The sequence below is a fragment of the Crinia signifera genome, chromosome 6, assembly GCF_055691185.1.
Source record: "Crinia signifera chromosome 6, ASM5569118v1, whole genome shotgun sequence".
NCBI lineage: Eukaryota > Metazoa > Chordata > Amphibia > Anura > Myobatrachidae > Crinia > Crinia signifera.
The window spans coordinates 31,738,715-31,756,269 of NC_139222.1; the positions used below are offsets into that span (position 1 = coordinate 31,738,715).

The window sequence follows — 17,555 nt, forward strand, 5'->3', positions numbered from 1 at the left end:
CGAATCGCGGGGGGTGCCGCGATTTGCGGGAGGGGGGGTTGCGGGGGATGGGTGCAGCGAATCGCGGGATTCATGGGGGTTCCGGTGGGGGGTTGCCGCGAATTGCGGGAGGGGGGGGGTCGCGGGGGGGTGCCGGGGTGCCGCGAATCGCCGGAGGGGGGGTTGCGGGGGGTGTGACGCGAATCGCCACAAGAAAAAAATCAACACAGAAAGGTCAACACATGTAAATGTTAACATAAGTGTGGCACTTCATTGGTGTCCATGTCGACACATGAGAATGAATATGAAAATATTCAAAAAATGACAAAAAAACTTCAAAAACTCATGTCAACCTTTTTCATTGTCGACCATAGCCATGTCAGTGTTTTCCATGTGCAATTTAATTCTGGAGCTGCCGCGAATCACGGGGGGGGGTGCCGCGAATTGCGGGAGGGGGGGTCGCGGGGGTGGGTGCTGCGAATCGCGGGAGGGCGGGGTTCACAGGGGTTCCGGTGGGGGGTTGCCGCGAATTGCGGGAGGTGGGGGGTCACGGGGGGTGCGGCGAATCGCGGGAGGGGGGGTTGCGGGGGGTGTGACGCGAATCGCCACAAGAAAAAATCAACACAGAAAGGTCAACACATGTAAATGTTGACATAAGTGTGCCACTTCATTGGTGTCCATGTCGACACATGACAATGAATATGAAAAAATTAAAAAAATTAAAAATAAATCTTCAAAAACTCATGTCAACCTTTTTCATTGTCGACCATAGCCATGTCAGTGTTTTGCATGTGCCATTTAATCCTGGGGCTGCTGTGAATTGCGCGGGGGGGGGGGGTGCCGCGAATCGCGGGAGGGGGGTCGCAGGGGGGGTGCCGCCAATCGTGCAAGGGGGGGTCGCGGGGGGGTTCTTTTTGCCGCGAATCGCGGGAGGGAGGTCGCGGGGGTGTTTTTTACGCGAATCGGGGGGGGGGGGTAGGGTTTGCCGCAATTCGCGGGAGGGGGGGGTGTCGCGGGGTGGTGGTTATGCCGCGAATTGCGGGAGAGGTCGTGGGGGGGTTCTTTTTGCAGCGAATCGCGGGAGGGGGGGTCGCGGGGGTGTTTTTGCTGCGAATCGCAGTAGAGGGGGTCGCGGGGGAGCGGGTGTTTTTGCCGCGAATCGCGGGAGGGGGGGGCGCGCGGGGGGGAAGGTTTTGCCGCAAATCGCGGGAGGGGGGCGCTCACCTGGTGGCTGTGGAGTAGCAGTGCTGGGCAACATGGGAAGTCAGTGGGTGTCTGGCACTGTCTGTGGGCTCACTGGGCTTGTTCTCTGTCACATACCTCCCAACATGACCCTCTCCAGGAGGGACACAATGCTCTGTTTCTAGACTTCCCCTTAATGTATGATTGCCATCACCTGTTTTAAACAGGTTAATTTCTCAGAAAGGTGTTCAGCACAGATGAAGGCAATCACACATTAAGAGGAAAGTCCAGGAACAGAGCGTTATAGACACAGACACCCACTTTGAGTGACAGATGTAGCCAAATATATAGGAGATGTGTGTGTGTGTGTATATACACGGGGCTGACCGCTCAGCTAGCAGCACACCGCCTCTTCCTCCCCTCCCGACGGGGACACCAGGCGGCCGCGGGGAGGAAGGGGTGCAGCGATCAGCTGCAGCAGCAGAGCAATTAGGCAGGCAGGAGTCCATTGGCCAGCTGCAGTATTTAAACACCCCGGGAAGCCGGTTCTGACCAAGCGTGTCCAGAGTGTTCCCGGTTCCCGCTGGTTTATCCTTGCCTGTTTGGTGCTGCTGACCCAGAGGTTTCACCCCTTCATTCCTGTGTCCCTGCTCTGAGGGTATCCTGTCTGTCAGTCCTGCGGTGTCCCTACTTTCCTGCAGTAAAACATCTCTCAGATAAGTTGGGGAATTACCCTCTGGTTTATTATTGGTGTTACACCCTTGTTGCTTATTACATCCCTGTGTATTGTTACACCTGTACCTCAGTATATTGTATCGCTGGTATTGTTTATTATATCCTTGTGTATTGTTACACCTATACCTCAGTATATTGTATCGCTGGTATTGTTTATTACATCCCTCTGTATTGTTACACCTGTACCTCAGTATATTGTATCGCTGGTATTGTTTATTACATCCCTCTGTATTGTTACACCTGTACCTCATTATATTGTATCGCTGGTATTGTTTATTATATCCTTGTGTATTGTTACACCTATACCTCAGTATATTGTATCGCTGGTATTGTTTATTACATCCCTGTGTATTGTTACACCTATACCTCAGTATATTGTGTTGCTTGTATTGTTTATTACATCCCTCTGTATTGTTACACCTGTACCTCATTATATTGTATCGCTGGTATTGTTTATTATATCCTTGTGTATTGTTACACCTATACCTCAGTATATTGTATCACTGGTATTGTTTATTACATCCCTGTGTATTGTTACACCTATACCTCAGTATATTGTATCGCTGGTATTGTTTATTACATCCCTGTGTATTGTTACACCTATACCTCGGTATATTGTGTTGCTTGTATTGTTTATTACATCCCTGTGTATTGTTACACCTATACCTCAGTATATTGTATCACTGGTATTGTTTATTACATCCCTGTGTATTGTTACACCTATACCTCAGTATATTGTATCGCTGGTATTGTTTATTATATCCTTGTGTATTGTTACACCTATACCTCAGTATATTGTGTTGCTTGTATTGTTAATTACATCCCTGTGTATTGTTACACCTATACCTCAGTATATTGTATCACTGGTATTGTTTATTACATCCCTGTGTATTGTTACACCTATACCTCAGTATATTGTATCGCTGGTATTGTTTATTACATCCTTGTGTATTGTTACACCTATACCTCAGTATATTGTATCGCTGGTATTGTTTATTACATCCCTGTGTATTGTTACACCTATACCTCAGTATATTGTGTTGCTTGTATTGTTTATTACATCCCTCTGTATTGTTACACCTGTACCTCATTATATTGTATCGCTGGTATTGTTTATTATATCCTTGTGTATTGTTACACCTATACCTCAGTATATTGTATCGCTGGTATTGTTTATTACATCCCTGTGTATTGTTACACCTATACCTCGGTATATTGTGTTGCTTGTATTGTTTATTACATCCCTGTGTATTGTTACACCTATACCTCAGTATATTGTATCACTGGTATTGTTTATTACATCCCTGTGTATTGTTACACCTATACCTCAGTATATTGTATCGCTGGTATTGTTTATTATATCCTTGTGTATTGTTACACCTATACCTCAGTATATTGTGTTGCTTGTATTGTTAATTACATCCCTGTGTATTGTTACACCTATACCTCAGTATATTGTATCGCTGGTATTGTTTATTACATCCCTGTGTATTGTTACACCTATACCTCAGTATATTGTATCGCTGGTATTGTTTATTACATCCCTGTGTATTGTTACACCTGTACTGCCCTAGGTATTGTCTCTCCAGTCCATAGGGGGATCAGTGGCCTGCCACCATCCGTGTTTAGGTAGTCTGTCCTCTTGCTCTTGGTCCATCTCTACGGATAAGTTGTCCAATCTTAACTTCTGCCTGTAACGGAGTCTGGGCGGACCTAATTCGCCCTTACAGCCGGGACGGGTACAGGCGAAGCCTAGTTCTGCACCTATCCGTGGACGCTAGGCCTAGGCAACAGAGTAAAGCTGCCCATAGACGGCCCGTTCCCGGACTCTCCGTTCTGTACTATGAGATGCACGCTCCCGCGCATCTCATCGTACGGTATAAAAAGTATGTGCTGCACACATTGGTTATCACATCACATCGCATTGCATGCACAGGGCATGAGATGCGATGTGTACTATATAAGTCCCAAACGGATCCGTTAAACGGACCGTGTATAGGCAGCTTTAGGGAGCTATTAGGCTATGGTGCCAGAAGCACTGATACCTCCTTAATAGTAATTTTGTGTAATTATGTTTATACTGTATAATTGAATGTTTTTTAATATATAAAATTGTTATATCCCTACTGTGCGCAGTTTTGTGTCTCCTTTTCTTCTATATATTCTTAAATTGGGACATAGAGCGGCCCAAACAAAGCAGCGGCACCGGAAGGAATATTGTTTTATTTCTTACTTAATAAATAACAATATACCTGATTAATATAGCGCTGGTCATTGGTTTTCTGTACTCTATCCTTTTAAAATATGCTCCGAAATGAGCATATGAATATTTTCAAGAAAAAAAAAAGCAAGCTGCATCCAGTATAGAGAATGTTAGTAATATCACCTCAATTAATGCAATGTCCCTCTTTTTGGGCCCAAAAGAGACAAATCGGGTGGTTGATGGCGTAGTGGCGTCCTTTTAATTGCTTCCTCAAATTAATTAATGGGGGTGGCATTCCTCCAAAATTGTGGAATATCTGAAGCAATACGATGTCCACTTGTTCCCGGGGTAGGCAAATTAGAGAGGTGGCGTTCCTCCCCAGTGCTGTCCAATGCCTGGTGGGAGTCTTACACTTCTTATGGACTTAGGTCATCTTGTGGGTGTGAGGTTGCACTCCAGTGAGTGTGAGGATGAGGTACTGGATTAGATGGCAGAGGAGAACTAGTTTATCCGAAGCGACATAAACTTACCGGCATGTGACATGTGACATGAATTCATAGACACTGGCATATGGGGGTTGTGCTTTGAAGGGGAGGAGCTCTGTGTGAGGGGAGTAATGATTTGATTGGCTGATGGAATATCAGGGGAGTGATCCTGCATACAATATATGCCTGGCTCTAGAAAGTTTTTTTTTTCAGTCAGATGCGTTGGAGGAGATAAGTGCAGTCTCCCTGACTCCTATTCACCAGCTTTATCTGTACCTCATCCTTCTTCTCTCTCCACATCTCTCCCTTCTGTCTATCTTCTTATTCTCTCTGTTTGTCTCTCATAGGCCCTTATTCTGGTTGGTGCGGATATATCTGCGTGCGTTCGGCCCGCCAATGTTTTGTGTCTGCGCATGTGCGAGCGGGGCGTACGGCCAAATCCCGCATGATATGTGAACACTCCGAACAGGGGGTGGAGAGGGGCGTGAAGGGCTATTTGGGCTCATTACCATATGCATACGCCCCGCGTTTCATGGGCGTTCCCATGCAAACGCTGGGCGTACGTATGGTAATGCGGCCGTGACGCACGTGTAGGGGGCGGACATATGACATCGCCGGATGTCAGCTGCCCGCCCAGATCCCTGCTTTTGCACGGAGAAATGTCCGTGTGGTCTGAGGTTGCGGGAGCTGGTGGAGCATTCGGTCCTGCATTCGATGGTCTGCGACCATCGAATGATGGGGGAGGTTCCCTTAGATGGAGGAGGCGTATTCCGTGTAAAATACACGTGTGGTCCGTTCGGCCAGCTTCTTACCGCGTACGGACGGAGTTGGCGATCCGTATGGAAGGCGGGGTTTCGCACGCACGGTCCTGGCCGCATAATCGGATCCGGCCGCACCGATCAGAATAAGGCCCATAGTGATAGTCAGTCAGATGAGCTGGGTGATATTGCTGACTCATATTACTTTTCCTATGTCTGTCTTCCTTCTTTCATTCCTGGCCGTTATCTTTATTTGCTGTTCTATTACCCCCCCTTTATCCTGTCCCTGTAGTTCTGATAAGTTCAGGCCTTATAGGCCACAGTGTTCTCCCTCCCCCCTAACAGTGGCCTATAATGGTACAGGCCACCATCCCAGCCAGGTTACATCCCCATGTTGTTTCCTTATTAGGCTATGGTGCCAGAAGCCCGGCTGTCACTGCCTCACCTTACAGTCAGGCTTAAGTTGGCCATACATCAGAGAGATATTGTGCCCAATCATACAATCTCAATTGATTGTTAAGGTGCCCATACACTAGTAAGATTTATCTGCAGATCCGGCAGGTTGGAACAAAAACATGGTGATGGATGAGTGACAGTTTGTCGGTTTCCCAGCATTTCCAAGCTGTCAGCTGTCATTTGCTCTCATCCATAACCAGGTTTTTGTTCCAACCAGGCAGATCTGCAGATAAATCTGCGTGTGTATGGCCACCTTAAGATGGATTGTATGCAGATTGTGTGTCCAAAAACCACCAGGGACTGCCGGGGAATTGAAGGGAAATTGGACATAATCAGGAGCGCAATCGATCTTAAGATCGATCTTTCTGATGTATGGTCAGCATTATAGTGGCCAGTACAGTAGGCGGGTATGTGTTCCCTGTGTGATGTCTGTACTGTCCCTGCTTATATTGGTACCTACCTGGCTGTTACAACGACCATTGGCGCCGCTGATGGCTGCCTAGGCGCTGTGTGCAGGTCAGCTAATATATGTTCCCTGTGTCTATAGTCCCCAGGGTACATTATTTAGTTATTAACATTTTCCTATATAGCGCACACATTTTCCGCAGCGCTTTGCGGTGAGTGTTTGAACATTCACGTCAGTCCCTGTTTCAGTGGAGCTTGCGGTCTGTTCCCTGCCACATGTACATGCACACACGGACATTCAAGGGTAATGTGGCATCCTACAATATGATTGTATATACGTGTAAAAAAATGAAGAAACCTTTTATAAATGTACTAAAGGTGTGTCTTCCTCGCAGAGGGGAAAATATTGCATTATTTATGTAATGTTTGGGAAGGACTTTATTGGATTGTCAGCAAGTGGTGATTATTGTGTTAAAGTGTCCCCATAGACTTGTCACAGTATACAGATGTCTCGCTGATGGCTGACGGTTGTCAAGTGGGAGATTATAAGAATAATAAAGTTGGCTGGAGTGTGGCTGGCACCAGGACAGCCGTTATTACCTGGCAGTTCCCCTCGGAGACTGGTAGTCAGCAGAGCTATGCAGCAGGCAGGGCGGATAGCGGTGCTGTGGAAGGCCGGGACACTGACAGCATCCAATATGGGGAGTGGTGAGTGTTGAACCCTGCCCCGGCAAGCCCAGAACTGCCTTATATGTTTAGTGACGCTCAGGATTACCTACACCTTGAGAACAGCCAGTAGAAGGGGACTAAACCCGGCCGGCTTACCTGGCCTGGGGACGTCCCTACAGAATCGTCATTCTGCCATTAAATAAATAAAGAGCACACAGTAACAAGCTAAATCCGGTGAAAACACCAGGGGACTCTCCAAACTAGTTATACTTCAGGAGACTTTCAGAGATAGAGAAAGGCTTGACACATTTAGCAAGAGGAGAGCTGCTATCGGTCCTATCTGAGTGGCAGGCAGTTAAAGGACAGTTGCAGCAGCCATTTTGGTGACACGGAGAGGAATAAATCTGCATCATCACACCTTTAGTGTTACCAGAAGCGTTATTAACCCCTTACCGACACAGCCTGTTTTTGCCTTCCTGACAGAGGCCTTTTTTTTTAAATCTGACATGTATCACTTTATGTGGGGATAACTTTTTATTGCTTTTACTTATCCCAGTGATTTTGAGATTGTTTTCTCGTGACACATTGTACTTTAGGTTAGTGGTAAATTTTGGTCGATACAGTCTGTTTTTTTTTTTTGTGAAAAATACCAAAATGTCGTAAAAAAATTGAACATTTTGCAATTTGCAAAATGTTAAATTTTCTGCTTGTGAGACAAATAATCATACCACTCAAAATAGTTAATAACTAACATAGACCATATGTATACTTTATTATTACATCATTATTTCAACCTGCTTTTAATTTTTTTGGACACTAGGGGGCAGCAGAGTCAAAATTATACACATAACACAGTAAACGCTGCTTTTGGCTGTTCACGTTTGAACAGCCAATCGCAGCGATCGCTGAGGGGGGGGGGGCATCGGTGCCCCCCCTGGGCAATGAGGGAAGATGTCTGCTGTCAGGGACAGCAGACATTGTCCCTCTGTCACAGTTTAAAAACATGACGTACATTTATGCCATGTGTCGGGAAGTACATCCCGACCATGACGTAAATGTACGTCAAATGTCGGGAAGGGGTTAATAGATTGCTCTGGATGACCACAGTGAGTGCAGCATATGAGAGTTTCCGACTAGCCTAATTTGCAGAGAGCCATGGATGCCTGTATAGACGTATAAAATATCTTCTGAAGCTGCGCTGAGTATTGAACTGTGTTAAATACTTATTCATTTCGAGGTCAGTAATCTCTACATCAACAGTATCTGCAGCATGGATATAATGTTATCTCTTCATTCCAAAGGAAAGTTTATTATTACATGCTGTGCTGTATAAATCTTTAAGGAAGGAAAGAACTGAGATAAACTGTGACTCACCTGTAGTTGTATCCCGGATTGTTGAAAGGGGACTGTAGTCTTCAGGACAGTGGCCACGGGGAGGGACGCTGTGTATAGGAATAAAGCGCTTTAGGTTACATAGCAGGTATCAAGTTATTGCGCAATAACATAGATGTAACAATATAAGTATACTGTTTTGTCTATAACATTATTACCACTTAGAGCCATAGAAATAATTATAAAACTATACTAGTTAGTTTAGCACATAATTGAAGAAAGGAAATATAGTCATTGAGGAAGTAAATAGGAGAAACCTGTGTATTAATTTACATTGAAAATGATATCTATATTGTTGTGAATTGAGTGGATTTATATGTACAGAGAGCAGACGTCTGGAGGAGCAAGTTCATGTTCCGGTACAATAAAATTGTCATTCTGATGTCACGATTGTTATATTAAATGTAGACATTGATGTTCATAGCAATACTGTTGTAATAAATTTGTTTGAATATATTGTGTGGTACAAAGTCTATGCTGTGACCTATAAGAAATAGAGCATTTATACTTACCTAAACAAAGAAAGGTCACATTAATTTTGTCAGGGGTCAATTGACCTGCCTGTGTATTTTTAGATTGTGGAGGGAAACCGGAGAGGCTCGTGCAGGTGCGGGGATAGTGTGCAAGTCTCCGTGCGGCCGTGGCCATGGTAGGGATGGAATCTGTGGTCTCGATGCTGACCATTGCACCATACGTGCTGTTCCGGGTATACATCTGACATATAACTGTATGTGTTAGGTAGATCTGTACTGTCACTGTGTAACATAACTGGCTGTGGCACAGCAATCCAAATCTAATTCTTAGTATACGCAAGTATACCTGGCCAATAAAGCTTATTCTTATACAGTATAAGAAACTACATATAATACGTCAGATGTGGGTCCTATTACAGTAATTAGGGCTGGTTAAGGGATTCTATTACTCAAGTAGTTCTATTAAAGGGCTGATGGGGATTCTCCATATGTATGTTGCCTTTGCACAATGGTGGCAGCCATTTTACTTGCTAACTGCTAAATTGCCCTTCAGTAGGGCACTTTTTTGCTTGGTTCTGCTGTTATGCGGGGTACACACCAGGACGACCCGCTCACGATGCACATCGTGAGCAGGTCGTCAGTGTCTCGTCCGACCCGCTCACGGTGACACGGGGGGGGGGGGGCACGACCCGCTCACGATGTGCACCGTGAGCGGGTCCGATCCGATGGCGACTCGCACCCGGCTGTATGGTCATCATTGAGATCCTACCTGCAGCAGGTAGGATCTCAATAACGACCGACCCACGGGACCGTGCATCGGATCGGTATCGGTCCACACCAGGTCAGAAAAGGGCCCAATCAGCACACAATCTACATCCAATTGGTCGGAATTGGATCTAGATTGTGGGGATCGGGCCCTAGTCGTCCTGGTGTGTACCCAGCATTACACTGGTGATTCCTCCATTATGCAGATCACCTCCATTTTCTAGTACTATTGTTATTATTATTATCAAGGTTTCTATGGTACTTGTGACTTATCTGGGTGCCCGATGTTGAAATTGTATGCCAGTACCCTAAGCATGCGATTTGATGTGATTTCCCTTGAAATTCCCTTGAAGAGAAAATCGCTGTTGCATTGTATGCTATTGTATTGCATGCGATGCGATTTGATGCGATTTTAATATGTGAAGGCACCCAGATGCCTGTTTCATATGTGAAATGGCCCCCCAGACCCCATTTTTAATTGTATACCCACCCTGATGGGTAAATGACCCCCATTGTTAAAGCCACCCCACTATCAACGCCAACCTGAAGCGTGGCGAGCGCAGCGAGCCCGCGAGGGGCGGCGGTACGCGTCCTCCGACCTTTTCATACCCCCACAATCCACGTCGGTGTGGAGTTGATTTTATATAGTGTGGCGAGCCCGAAACGTGGCGAGGGGACGTGGATACCTTTACAGCTATAGGCGTCCCCTCGCGGGCTTCACAGGTATCCGCGTCCCCTCGCGGGGCTCGCTGCGCTCGCCACGCTTCGGGCACGGTGGCTCGCTGCGCTCGCCACACTATGGCCCTTATTCTGATTGATGCGGACTTTACCGCGTACTTACGGATCGCGTCTTTATGACGTCTGCGCATGCGTGGAGAACGCTACGCGCATGTGCCACGCCTTGACTCGGTACCAGTTCGGCCAAATCCCGTCCAAAACTGTTCGCCGCTATCAGTCGGGAAATAGGGGCGTATTATGGGCGTCATGCGGAATGACACATGGGCGTAGTTTCAAAGTGGGCAAAACGGGGCGGAAACATGGGCGGACACGGGGGAGTACACTTATGTTGGGGGGCGTACATTCGGAAACCACTCCGAATGCACGCGATGAAAAAAGGGCAGAAATGTGCGGTGTCCACAAGTGTACTATTGCTTTGCGGACACCACTCGTTCATGCGGTAGGCGAACGTACGCCTAATGACTACAACCATTAACACCTGAACCCAATAGAATCTACTCCTTTACTCATTACTCACTAATAGGACGCTTGTCAGTGCTTTAATTGAAACCATTGCACTTACATTGCTGTAAGGGTTAATGTGTGCTATGCATGTGTTAGGCATGCTTGTAAGGATATATTGGAATCTAATTGATTCCAATTACAAATAAGCTGTTTTTTATGAGGGTAGGTAATTGAATAAGTGGGTCATGTGATGTATTGCAGAAGATACTTCATAGTGGGTTGTTTGGCGGAAATCCTCCGCTTACGTGCGGTAGCACCGCTTGGCTCCCGTTCGGATGCGGTATTCCCGAGCATACTCTGTAATACTCTGTAATACCGTGACGAATCGGAGTGTTTCTCCCGCACACGCATGATTTGTATGTCGTCCGTAAACACGCCCTGTTCTTAAAGAGTGAGTCCGTCCGAATGCGGAGGACACGTGGGCGTTTCTACGGACGATGGCCGCATGCGGAAAAACACCGTGGCGTGCGGACCGCTCCGTAAGAATGCGGGAATTTCCGCACAGATCAGAATAAGGGCCTATATCAGGATGGTAATACAATTAAAAATGGGGTCTGGGGGGCCATTTCACAGATGAAACAGGCATCTGGGTGCCTTCACATATTAAAATCGCGGCAAATCGCGTCGCATCGCATGCAATCTGATTGTATGCGATGCGATTTGACACGATTTTTAGGTGCGATGAAGAAAATCGGGCGCCCAGATAAGTCACAAGTACCGTTTCTATTATTAATAGTACATGGGCGTTGTTCATTTAAGTCTGTGGCTGTGTATAGGCTGCCAGTGCAGTTCCTTCTTTAAATCCTCCAGTATGGGAATTTTGCTGGGCGCAGCATTTTGAATCTAATTCCTAGTATAAACAAGTATACAGGTCGTTAGTACGCTTATTTTATCATTATTATTTATATACGCTTAACAGTTTGGCAGTTCATCAGCAATGTCGTTCTTTCTAACCCCGAGCTTATCGCACTCACCCCGCAGCATTTTCTTGGATTGTTGTGGCAATGAAAATGTCTCGATGCCAGCATAGATGGCACTCTACGCACATACATTCAATTGGGGTTAATATCGTGGGGATCTATGTTTCATAGGGGTAATTTATGTGAGATGGCGCTATGTGTTTACTGCCGGGACTGATATTTTTATGATCTGGGATGAAGGCAGAGAGTCCACGGGAATAGTAATATCCATTTATTACCTATCCTGGTACCCGGTGAGGCAGAAATTTACACTGAGAAATTGTACGCTGTTTTGCTTTAGCTGCCGTAGCGCCAAAAAGGGAAATATAGTTACGTATAAGCTGGTCAACTAAGTATAATTTGTTGAATTGAACAGGCTCAGTTACTTCTGTGGGCACAGAGTACACAGCCCTTAGTCGATAGAATGGCAGTGAGGCGTAAGTGCCTTCATTATAGTTGCCATATAGTCCTGGCAGATGTTTTCCTAGCATACGTGGATGGGAGGCATACCTACTTCTCGCTCCTAGTTTCAAGCTAAGTAGTTAAATCTGGCTTATATGTATATATATACAGGTTGAGTATCCCTTATCCAAAATGCTCGGGACCAGGAGAATTTTGGATAACGGATTATTCCGTATTTCGGAATATTTTAATATTTCAATTATGTATTTTGAAGTATCTTGCATTTATGCTGTATAAACACATAATATACACACAAATATATTTTATTACCACATAAAATACACACAAATATATTTTAATTGTTCAAAAAACAAGGTTTCAAAACGTGAAACAAAATGTGTGTACTATCTCAGCACTGAATTTGAATGCCAAGCAATCATTGTCTTGCACATATATAGTGCCAGTTACATATCATGTCCCCAGTGAGTTTTTAGCAAAAAAAAAATTTTTTTTTCACTTTCTGGAATGTCCGTATTTCGGAATAATTCGGATAACGGATATTCGGATACGGGATACTCGACCTGTATATATATTTTTCCGAGCCTGATTGTAATAAATAAGCTAAGACAAGCTGTCTAATAGGCTCGGTTATCAATATCACCTTGTGAGCCGAGTGCGTGGCATTTGCATTTGAGCACATATGATGTTTGAGCAATAATCTGCGATGTTCTTTGCATGCATGGTCGAGAGGCATACTTACTTCTCAGGCCTAATTCCTAGCTACGCAGTTCTCTCTAGATTGCATATTGCGAGACTCTGCATGGTCACCGCTGGTATACGGCAGCACTTGCCCTCTTTAGTATCTTTGTAAATCGTTACATAGATACACCCCCTCATTTGCGATACACGTGGCAGGTTCATCCTCCAAGTGGATATATGTGGGCACATAGGTGCCTAGAGCTTGCTAGTGGGGTGTCATTCAGGCTGGCAGGGATTTTAGGCTCGGTTTCCCATCTGGAATGAGCGAGCAGAGATAGTGGTGTTCCTTACTTAATTCTGCTTTTGGGTGATGCCCTCAATGCTGCTGGGAAATAGCACTCCTGCTTCTGACAGCTGTGGGCCTCGCTTATCCCGATGATGAAGTATTCACATGACAGTGAGCATTACCATGTCTTTCTTTTTCAGGATATCTACAGGGCTCTCCAGGATAGCTCCATCTTGCCGGGAGTAGGACAGCCTGATGCCAGCCTTGTTGCTAAAATATATATTCCAGGCAGCATTTACTTTTCGCCATGCGTAGTTCGTCTTTTAGAGTGAACTTCGTTGTAGCGTTATAAGGTGCGCTCAGGTTGGGTCAACTGCTGTCTAACTCGTGAATAGCAGCGTTGCCCATGTGGGCCTGCTTTGTCGTCGTTTTCCCATCGGATTGTTATGGTGTTGGATGCAGCATCCCAGGACTGGCATAGTTGGCGGGGGGGCATTGGGTCTTGATGGGTCCCTGTCATGGATGCCGGGTTTTTCCGGCGGTGATGGCAGGGGCTCATTTGGATTTGGTGTCCTTGTTTGCCATGGTGAAATAATTTCTTTAAATGGTTCACGTTTTGGTTACGTGTTCAATCAGGTTGGTTTTGGGGCGCGGCATCAGGGTCGTATACCGGACGACTACTGGGAACATCCTTGTATAGGTTGCTGTTTAGGTGACTATGGCACGGGTGGCCTTAAGTCGCAATCCGGTCACTGAGTAGTCGGAGGTCTGGTGCGTTTCTATGTTTCAGCGGGCCTCCGTCTGTTAGTGTGCCCCCTTGAGGAGTTATCCGCTCGTCGCAAACGCCTTTTGCCTTTGCGGGGGCCTTGAGGAATTTTTGGGTGACTGTCAGTTTTAATTTTGGCCGGCGGAGCCTTTTTTGCCTCAAGTCAAGTTGGGTGATTATTGTTTCAATTATTTGGTAGTAATGACCAGCCACTGCGCATCACTAATGCTGCACCCCTGGGAACCCTCCTGCTCTACACTTAAAATGTGGCATACGAAGGGAATCTGGTGAGACTGCACTGTAGACTGTGTAGGAGTGGGTTGGCCAGGCACGGTGTAGCGCTATTCTAGCGCTGCAACCCCCATTACACCCTCACCCATGACAGTCAGCACCCATGGCAACCCACCATCCCCCCATCTGCACACATTTTTCATGCTGCACCCCCATAACCGCCTAAATCTAGACACCCCTAGCCTCCCTATTGTCAATATGTGTCAGTAAATAAGTGTCGGTTTTAAATTTAAATCTGATTTATGCTGTGTCGGCCCTATAAACTGTCGGTCTAATAAGTGTCGGGTTTATGGTTGTTGGACTACTCATTGTCTGTGGTTCAGCTGTCGGTGAAATATGTGTCAGTCTTATTAATGCCTGACTAATGTGCTTGTCGGACTAATGTGTGTCTGTTTAAGATCACTGTCTAATATATATTTGTCAGGATTTTGTGGTGTCTAACTACCGCTGTCAGTCAATGTACTGTCAGACAATTCATTGTGGGAATGCTATACTACACCCCCCTTCCTGTAGCCTACACCTTATTCTCACCTAATGCAATGTAACCATTATCCATCCCCTAGTACCTAACCCTCCCCTCCCATAGTCTACACCTTATTCTCACCTAATGGAATGTAACCATTATCCATCCCCTAATACCTAACCCTCCCCTCCCATAGCCTACACCTAACACTCACCTAATGCAATGTAACCATTATCCATCCCCTAGTGCCTAACCCTCCCCTCCCATAGTCTACACCTTATTCTCACCTAATGCAATGTAACCATTATCCATCCCCTAGTACCTAACCCTCCCCTCCCATAGCCTACACCTAACACTCACCTAATGCAATGTTACCATTATCCATCCCCTAGTGCCTAACCCTCCCCTCCCATAGCCTACACCTAACACTCACCTAATGAAATGTAACCATTATCCATCCCCTAGTACCTAACCCTCCCCTCCCATAGCCTACACCTAACACTCACCTAATGAAATGTAACCATTATCCATCCCCTAGTACCTAACCCTCCCCTCCCATAGCCTACACATAACACTCACCTAATGCAATGTAACCATTATCCATCCCCTAGTGCCTAACCCTCCCCTCCCATAGCCTACACCTAACACTCACCTAATGCAATGTAACCATTATCCATCCCCTAGTGCAGTGGTTCCCAAACTGTGTGCCGTGGCTCCCTGGGGTGCCTCGGGACACATGCAGGGGTGCCCTGGGTTGGTGGTTAAGGAACAACTCAAATTATTTTTGGTAATTATTTATGCGCAAGACCAGTGCTGGTGGCTGCCAATCATAAAATGTTACAAACAGAAGCAAATCCTGCCCTATCCCACATAACTGACCCTAAGAATCACATATAAACCCAATCGAATACATTTTTGGGGGGCCTAGGGGTGCCGTGAAAAAATTTTGATACTCTAGGGTGCCGTGATTCAAAAAAGATTGGGAACCCCTGCCCTAGTGCCTAACCCTCCCCTCCCATAGCCGACACCTAACTCTCACCTAATGCAATGTAACCATTATCCATCCCCTAGTGCCTAACCCTCCCCTCCCATAGCCTACAACTAACACTCACCTAATGCAGGGTAACCATTATCCATCTCCTAGTACCTGACCCTCCCCTCCCATAGCCTACACCTAACACTCACCTAATGCAATGTAACCATTATCCATCCCCTAGTACCTGACCCTCCCATCCCATAGCCTACACCTAACACTCACCTAATGCAATGTAACCATTATCCATCCCCTAGTACCTAACCCTCCCCTCCCATAGCCTACACCTAACACTCACCTAATGCAGTGTAACCATTATCCATCCCCTAGTACCTAACCCTCCCCTCCCATAGCCTACACCTAACACTCACCTAATGCAATGTAACCATTATCCATCCCCTAGTACCTAACCCTCCCCTCCCATAGTCTACACCTTATTCTCACCTAATGCAATGTAACAATTATCCATCCCCTAGTACCTAACCCTCCCCTCCCATAGCCGTGTTCACCTAATGCAATGTAACCATTATCCATCTCCTAACCCTCCCCTCCCATAGCCTACACCTAACACTCACCTAATACAATGTTACCATTATCCATCTCCTAGTACCTAACCCCCCCTCCCATAGCCTACACCTAACACTCACCTAATGCATTGTAACCATTATCCATCCCCTAGTACCTAACCCTCCCGCACCCAAACCCTAACATCAGTATTCTGTGTTCCGTCAACCTTTCACTTGTGTACATGTTGAATGGTGACATAGTGGCTGCACATCCTCTGGGAGTTTTTTACATCCTCTGGTCCTTTTCTGGCTGCCATATGGAACACAGTGTTGTAGCTGCTCTGTATGATGTGTAGTGTACAGATAATAGACATTTACAGCTGTTTCTGCTTTTTTATTTCCACAGCACATTTCCATGATGTCCGCACCACAGGAAGGAATCAACACACATATTATCTCTGTACCATACACCATGCCTGGGGCTCCACAGCCAAATACTAATGCTATTAATATTCAATGGACCATCCATTCTGCTCCAACACAGCCAAATGTGTATGAGGCTCCTCCAATGTGGAATGTGTCACCGGGACAACCACAGGTGGTTTACTCAACCGACCAGTCTGCTTTACCTGGGTACAGTGTCCATGCTGGTGGCATGCCGCAAGTCAGAGTTCCACCGCAGTGTCAACAGATCTTTCTGCAGGGAAAATCAAAATCTCTGGGGGTGAGTGCTACATTTATTATTATACATGAAAGTGGGATCATCCAAGGAAATTCAAGATAATTAGCATAACATGAGCCAACCATCCATTGTCGGTGCCAGATTTACAGTGGGGTGGATGGTGCTGATGGTGCTCACTCTTTTAGAGCGGGTGGGTGCCCTTGGATGTTCTCTGCTAGGAGTGGTGTGGCAGAATGGACAGTGGGCTTCTGGGTGGGTGCAAAGGCTGCTGGGGAGGGGATGGCAGACAGGATCAAATGACCAGTGTTGTGTGGGTGTGGCCATTGCTGTGTGGGTGTAACCAGTACTGTATGGGTGTGGCCAGTGCTGTGTGGGTGTGGCTAGCGCAATGCCGATTTGACCAGTGCTGTGTGGGTTTGACCATAGTCTCAAAATGGTTATCTGTTAAAAAAATATTGATCTGGGAAAGTTGGGGAACTAAGGTCTCTGTATAATGACTCTGATATGAAGAGACTGAAATATGAAATAGTTTGGTGTATGTTAGACAAGCTGTACTGGACGGATGTAACAGCCTCAGATTTTATTAAAGGGGCAATCATTTACAAGGCATGGTTTTGCCTGGTAAACGCTTGCCTCTTTAAAAGAACGTCTAAGTTCGGCCGGCATTCCAAAACAGGCACCGAAGTCGGAGGCTATCACATCTGGCCAAACATCTAATTTATCA

At 46.0% G+C, this 17,555-nt stretch overlaps 1 long non-coding RNA gene across 1 annotated transcript; it reads left to right on the plus strand.

The window, feature by feature from the left end:
• Positions 1-6,821: 6,821 nt before the first annotated feature.
• Positions 6,822-16,873, plus strand: LOC146007500 (uncharacterized). Its single transcript, XR_014444337.1, has 2 exons — positions 6,822-6,911; positions 16,556-16,873. It is a non-coding gene; the product is annotated as an uncharacterized LOC146007500 (long non-coding RNA).
• The last annotated feature ends 682 nt before the right edge of the window (positions 16,874-17,555 follow it).